Source organism: Molossus molossus, unplaced genomic scaffold, assembly GCF_014108415.1.
Source record: "Molossus molossus isolate mMolMol1 unplaced genomic scaffold, mMolMol1.p scaffold_m16_p_8, whole genome shotgun sequence".
In the NCBI taxonomy this organism is placed as follows: domain Eukaryota; kingdom Metazoa; phylum Chordata; class Mammalia; order Chiroptera; family Molossidae; genus Molossus; species Molossus molossus.
The window spans coordinates 41385478-41393862 of NW_023425402.1; positions in this window are offsets into that span (position 1 = coordinate 41385478).

Genomic DNA, 8385 nt, shown 5'->3' on the forward strand with positions numbered 1-8385 from the left:
TGTATATAGCTGTTTATAGAAACCTTATTTGTAAACAAAAAGTGGAACAACCTAGATATCCTTCCGCCCATGAAAAGATAAGCAAACTGTGGTTCCTTCATAGGATGGAAAACAACACAGCAATAAAAATAAACAAATCAGCCCTGGCCAGTTTGGCTCAGCGGTTAGAGCGTTGGCCTGCGGTCCAGAGAGACCCTGGTTCGGTTCCTGCTAAGGGCACATACCTTAGTTGCAGTTTGGCCCCGGCCCTGGTTAGATTGTGCGGGTGGCAGCCACTCCATGTGTCCCTTTTGCATCGATGGTTCTCTCTCTCTTTCCTCCTCTCTCTCTCTCTCCCACTCTATCTGAACAAAAAATGGAAAAATGTCCTCAGGTGAGGATAAAAAAGTAATAAATAAATAAACAAACAAATTATTGATATATGCTACAACAGGATCAATATACCATGCATTTTCCTGAGTACAAGAAGTTGAACCCCACGCCCCCACCAAAAAATTACAAACTGTGCAATTTGATTTTTGTGACATCTTGGAAAAGGCAAAACCACAGGAGTGGAGAACAGATGAGTGATTGCCAGCATTGGAAGGGGGAGAGGGTGACTGCAAAGGGGCAGTACACATGAATTTTTGGAGTCTATCAGTATGGTAATGATAAACACAAGAATTTATGCTCTTATTAAAGCCTTATAATTATATATCACAAGGAGTGAATTCTAGTTATGTAAATTTAAAAATAAAAGTAAACGAGGAAAGTATTACTTCTTTCTCCCCATTCCTGTGGTGTCCCACTCTTTAGGAGAGGTTACCTCCGCATCACCCCCACAGCGCCCCTGCACACAGCCTGTAGGAAAGTGATGAGCCATTTACACAAGCAACAACGTATCCTGGGGTGCCCAGTGCCTTTCCCCGTCTGAGAAGTGAGATCTGATTAGTTGTGCTTGAAGACCCCCAAGGCATACATTTTCCTTTAACTACAGTGTGTTCTTCAAAGGAAAGTAAGAACAGTGAGAAGAGTGTGTCATGTTAAGAACACCTAATATGTCAAGCATCAATGCCTGTTCTTATTACCTACTATTTGTACCTTTGTGTTCATCTTCTTTCTCTCTTTCACAGTAGTATGTGTGTGTGGGGGGGGGGGCAGGGGGGTATATGCATATTCCTGTTCTTTCCTATATTTTCATTATGTTTTCCCCCTTCTCTTTACCCACAACTTAGTGAGATTGCAGTCATCTAATACCACGAATAAGGGGTGTATTTTTCATTTCTACAGACTATGATTCCTGCTACCTAGCACCACACCAATGCTCCTTGGGATGAGTTAAAAACCCCAATGCTCCTAAATTAAGTGAATCCTATACAGTCCAGTGTCTTTGTCAAAGGAATTATCCTCTCTGACTGAGGTGATTCCACAGATAAGTACATAATCCTTTAACAGCAAATCAGAGTCTTAGAAGTAAAATTATTCTCAAACATTCTCATCCCATTAAATTATCAAAAAAGAAATGAGTCATCTTGCAAAGTATATGTCAAGTAATATTTTTAGTCACTGAATAGAACTGAAGACTATTTATTAAAAGAATTATGAAAAAAATAATTATGGTTTATAAATGTCATATTGTACTATTTAAAAAGTCAGCTAATTACCTCAAAAAATGATGAAGTCTAGCCAGTACAATAACATGCTTTCTAAATAAAACAAAGACCACTAGTTTTGACACTCTCTTTCTGCTTAAGTACTAATTAATGCAATATTTGTGTAACAGTGAAGAAACATTTTACCAAAAAAACCTTTCTATGTTTATATATGTGCATTAAAATTGTCATGGTTGACAAAGAACTTATATGCAAGAATGTGTAACCAATGGACATAGATAACAATGTGGGGGGGGGATCAGGAGGAGGGTGTCTGGGAGAAAAATGAGAAACATCTATAACAAATGAATAAAAATTGCAAAAAAAATTGTCATGGTTGACTATTTCTTTGTCATTAATAAAAACAGTACTGAAAAGAGCCTGTTCTCAGCTTGACTTGTGTAAGAAAGTACGGCAGACAAGAACCCCCTAGCCTTCCTTTCATGTAAATGTAGATATTTATGTGTATTTTTTCTTTGAAACCTCTATGAGGCTTTTCTTCCCATGTGACAGGTACTCTTAGGTATACAAACCCTCATGAAATCCTCTGAAACAGGCTTATTATTTCCATTTTATTGATGAGAATGATGAAACTTGGAACATTTAGATAACTTGCTAAAAGTCTCACATCTAGTATATGGCAAAACTGGGAACAACACCCAGGTCTTCTGAATCTAAATCTTAAGTTTGTTCCAACAGGCATATTATTTGATCAAATAATATGTATGTATTCTATTTTGTGAAATGATGCAGGAAGAGAAAAATGGTCTCTGGTAAGCCCAAACATAGAGATGAGTTGAATGAATGTATTTTCCCTTTTTCTTTCTGTGTCCTGAACACCCCTACACCTCTTTCCTAGCTATATCATTTGGTACTGCAGAATGTTAATGTGCCCAGGAAAATTCAGGGAAGCTGAAGGTGAGCAATGAGAAGTCTTCCATACCATTGAATACTTTCACAGTTACTCCATTTGACTGACAGATATAAAGAGGCTTCTCTGTGACATCCATCACATTGCCCAGGACTGCTCCAAGCTTAATCTCAGTGACAAATGCTTGAAGTTAATCATCTGTTTGCCTCCATTTTTTTCTTTGAAGACATTGATCAAGCTGTGTTGACAGAGCCATGATGAAATATCAGGCTCTGGGAAATGCTGAGTTGGCTTTGAATCTACTATTATTTGAGCACAAGGCAATCGCTTGAGGGACATCTGTCATTTTCTTTGGCACTAACTGTCCTCTTCAATTTGAGGCCACATGTGTTCTGGTCAGAATTGTAGATTCTATTAATGTTCCAGATGCTTTTCATGAAGTTCATCACTGGCTTGATGACTTGTATGCTAACAATAATATTTAAATAGTATCAAGGTCAAAGAACCATAGAACTATAGGATTTGGGAGACAGAAACTCATTCATGTTCTGTCACTTAAACTATGAAGCAGAAGTTCTTTAAACTTCTTTATATGCTTTAACACCTTCCATTTCATAAAAAGCACCACAAAGATTATTCTCCATGTAATTTGATGGCTTGAGTTCAAATGTTTTTTGAAGGTGTATTTTTTCTATCTTCTTAAACTAACAACTATTTTCCCTCATCTATCCATATGAGGAAGTACATGCACTTTTTACAGACTGCATGGAGAACGGAGTCATACCATTAAGTCAGAATATTTAGAATGTAGAATGATTCACGTTGGACTCATAGGGAAAAGAGAGCCTGTGCAAATTAACATGAAAAAGAAAATGCCAGGAACAGCTGGGTGCGAGTGCAGTGTAGGCTCTCTTTCACTTCGAATGTATAACATTTCAATTTATTCAAGTAAATTATTTAGAATATGAAAATTGTATTATAACTATTCTTATGGCCTAGGAGTAGATTGAAAAAAGGCAGTTACCTATACAGTAGCAGGGTTATAATATTTATATACTCAGGAGAGTCCCAGATGCTAGAAGTTGAGGGCGTGCAGTGTTAGGAAGAAAAGAGAAAAGGGAAAACATCCCTGCCATTCGTATTCATGGTACAAAGCCATTTCTAACTTTTTTTGTTTGGTTTTTAAATCATAGCAGACACTTTGTTTCTCTCCCAATGCCTTTCTTCATATAGCTCCCTAACTGCTTTCCAGTGTCCAGTGTCACTGGATTGCTCCCATGTTACTTTCATTTAATGATGAAAATAATTAAGTCATGATCTGGCTCCCAGTATGCATTCAGTTTTATGCAAGAAGAATTTGTGGTTGCTTGTTAATATAGAAAAATCTACCCCATTCAAATCACTACATTGACTGATATTTAGGCCACATTTCTCCTAAGTGCGAGGGGCAGACTCACTTCTCAGGCCCCGGAAGAAATAGGAAATGTTACTATGTATTTAGGTATTATTTAAGTGAGGTTGAGAGCAACAGCTGAAATAAGATGTTGACATGGAGTTTACCACTTAAAACTAGTTCTATAAATGTTGTCTATTATTATTTTATCATTATTTTGAATGTAAAAGAACACTATTGCAGAGTCTTAAGCCAGAATGTGACAATATCCAATTATATTTTTAAAAATACTATATGAAGAATGGAACAATGGCCACTTAACAGTGTGCTTTTAAAAATTCATTTAGAAGAAAATAATGTGCTAGCATATTCAAGAAAATTAAGGAAGAGAAGAATAATGAGAATACATTTGTCTTGCATGGCATTAAAATTATGCTCAAATTTTAAAAAGATACACACATTCATACATTTTCTCTTTCTGTTTTTGTTTTGAAACAAATTATACTTGACTTCTGTTCAATAATTCTTAGAGATAATTTTATTTCAATATATAACACTACCTTACTCTTTTACCTAGTGTATAATTCATTTAATCATCTTTTACAATAAATTTATTAAAATATTTTTAAAAGTAGCAAGCATGCAAAATTATTATGCTATTATGTTAGATACAAAAACTAAAAACAGAATTTTGTCTCTGGTATGGTGATGTGACTGGCTCCTGTGAAGACCAACCCTCTGGTTCACACTGATAATAATTATAAACTCGAGGCAAAATGCAAAAGACAACTACCCAAGGATTCCAAAGAGTAATCAAAGCATGTATACCTTGGAAGGAAGTGAATGGGAGAAGCAATCAGAATTTCCTTCCTCCCTTTCTTATGGCTGTAGGAGCAGAAATTTTCTGTTCTTCCCTTCTAGACGTTTTAGCTGGTCTAATTAAGTTTACATAAGACAGATTAATGGGGGAAAAACAAATTTAATTTTGCATGTATGGGAGCCCCACAAAGACACGAGAAGCTCCCCAGCAGTCAGGTAGTTGAGATTTATATTCCACCCGAACTAAGGAAAAGAAGGTAGGGGCCTGGGGTCTCAAAGTGGAGGAAGACAAACCACAGGAAAATGAGAAGCACAGTTGTTTGGCAAACAAATTTTGCTAGGTCATGCAGATAGATCTTTCTGATGTAAAAGTTGTTTTTGGTATTAGCTCTCTTCCTGGTACAGGCCCTCCATCCACCTTCATTTAGGCAGTTGAGGAAGAGGCACAAAGCTTTTCATCAGTCTGTTGAGTCTTAATTGCTTTGAACTCAAAACAATCCAGTGCCAAAGTGGCACATATTGGGGTGGCATTTTGTGCTCCTCATGAATTTACCTTGAAGGTGGGAGGACAGTGAAGCCAATTAAATGGGGGGCTTCTATTTAGCATACACCTGAGTGCGGACTGCAGACCCTCCCAGCACCTAAAAGAGCCAGAGGGCACTTCTCTCATCATCAGCCTCCAGCCTGCTCCAATAATGAAACCAAGTAGTGAGCATCTCTGTGGGAGAAGCTTGTCCACACATCTAGCATTCCAACTTTCATGGTTGCCATCCAAGGACTGGGTTCCCAAGTCACCTAGTCCTGACACGCAATGGGGCTTGAATTCATGAATCTCATAGGACTATAGAAAGAAAAGCAGCAACTTTTAAATGGGCACCAGAACACCCCCACACACACAGCTATAAACCCAGACTCAGTACAGAGAGAGCAGGCAAAATGTCTCATTTCCAGGTTTTCCCTAAAAAGGGTTTGTTTGCATATTTCCCAGCTGCTGCTTGAGGGTTCAGCTTCCAATCAGTCTGCACCTAGGTGCTGACTGTGATCCACCCTCTTTGGATACTGACAGATCTTGGTAGATCTTCAAACACTGAGAGCCACTAAAAAGCAAAGCTGATGGCTCAGATAATCACAGTTTGAGAAGTAACTAGGAGCTCAGGTTGGGCTGGTAGATGAGGCTTATCTCCTTCAAAAGTTCATTTTCTCAAGACTGGGAGACCTGGCTGTTGTATATAATGCACAGAAATCAACACAGAGAGTCAAGGAAAATAAATATGGGAATAAGTTCCAAAAAAGAACAAAAACAAGGTATATTTCCCAGAATCTATCTTAATTAAATGTAGATAAGTGATTTACCCAATAGAAAGATTAAAATAAAGGCCACAAAGTTGCTTACCAAGCACCAAGAATAAATCACAAGACAAATTAGAAAATATTTGAAATTGAACAATAATGAAAATACAGCATGTCAATTTGTAGGATTATTCTAGAGAAATGTATAGAATGCTAACTTTAGGAAAAAATTGAGAAGTTTCTAAGATAAGAATCCACCATAAAAATCTATGAAAATAAGGGTAAAGTGTATCTAAATTAGTAGAGGAAAAGGAATGGTAAAGATAAAAGCAAAAATTACTAAAATATCAAACAGGCAGTAGAGAAAATTAAAAGCCACCATCTGGTTCTTTGCAAAGATAAACAAAATTGATCAACTTTTAAATGGCCAGCCAAACTCTAATACCAAACCTGATGAAGACTTCACACACACACACACACACACACACACACACACACACACACACACAGTATAGACCAATATCTCTACTAAACATAGATGCAAAACCTTAAGTAAATATTAGCAAATCCAATCCATCACTACATGTAAATATACACAACATAACCAAGTAGGGTTTTATACCAGGAATGCAAAGTTGGCTTAACATTAAAAAACTAATCAGTGTAATTCATAAGAGTAACAGAATAAAGATAAAGAGCACAACCATTTCAACAGATAAAAATTTATAAAATTCAATTCCCAATCATAATAAAATAAAACTTCAACAAACTAAAAATAGTAGGAAACTTTCTCATTCTAATGAAACATGTACAACTAACATAATACTTAATGGTGAAAGATAATTTTCCCCTGTGCCCCTTATATAGGAAAGAGGTAAAGATTCTCATATTTACCATTTCTTGTCAAATTGTACTTTATCTTCTACAAATTTTAATAAAGCAAAAAAATAAATAAAAAAGAAAAAACAAAAGGAAAAAATAATACTTTCCTTATGATTGTGTATGTACAGGAATCAAAACATCATGCAAAAATAGTTACTAAGATTGACATGTTAGTAATAGAAGAATGTAAGATACAATGTTAATATTACAAAATCAATTGTATTTTTTTTGCCCTGGCAGGTTTGGCTCAGCAGTTAGAGCACTAGCCTATGGTCCAGAGAAACCAGGGTTTAGTTCCCACTAAGGGCACGTACCTTAGTTGCAGTTTGTCCCTGGCCCTGGTTGGGTTGTGCGGCTGGCAGCCACTCGATGTGTCCCTTTCATGTCAATGTTTCTCTTTCTCTCTCTCTCTCTCTCTCTCTCTCTCTCTCTCTCCCCCCCCTTCTCCCTCCCTCCCTCCCACTTTATCTGAACAAAAGATGGAAAAATGTCCTTGGGTGAGGATAAAAAAAAATTAATTGTATTAATTTTTATACACTGGCAGTAAAAGAAATGGCAATTAGCTTCATTTGCAATAACATCTAAATAATAAAATACCTAGGAATAAATATAACAAAAGAGTCCTAAAAATTCTACAGTGAAAACTGCAAAACGTTATTGAGAAAATTTTGAAAAGATAAAAATAAATGGAGGTATTCATAATGTTCAAGGGTTGGAAGACTCCATATGTCAGTTCTTCCAAAATTGATCTGTAGATTGAATGTGTTCCCAATAAACTGTTCCAGCATGCATTTTGTAGAATTAGCAAGATGATTTTACAGTTTGTATGGAAATGTGTAAATCCCAGCAAAAGAATGTTTTAAAAGAAGAACAAAGTTAGAGAACACATACAACATAATTTTAAGTTACAGTTATCAAACAGTTTGATGGTGAAAGGGTAGACATAAAGATCAATGAAACATAATAGAGAGTTGAGAAATAAGGTCAGTTGATTTTCTACAAAGGTGCTGAGGTAATTGAAAGGAGAAGGCAAATGCTATCAGTTTTCCTCAAAAGTATGGTGATCCTTGGTTGGTGGTTCATATTTACAATGGACTATGTCAATTGGCATAGTTGTCTTCCACACTTGTAATGTTCTGGCTGTCCAACAGGCCTCCCTCTGATTGGAGCGATGCATACTGTCTCTGCATATCGAAATGAAGTAGGCCTATAGAAGGGCATAAGGGAAGCAGGTGGGTAACCTATAGATTAACACCTATAAGTCCTAAAATAAAGAGGTCTTTATTATGGGTGGGCATGGAGAGCCATTCCATCTGAAATGTTATACACAATACTGTGTCAACATTTTTCATATATTTAATTGTGTGCCCATATTCTTAATCTGAAGCAAATATATTAAAATGTAATTAATACCTGCTTATTGCATTCCAGTTGTTTCCCTGATGAAATACTTTCTTCTTTCTAATTCTCTCTCTCAGACCAAAACATTCACTCTGTGT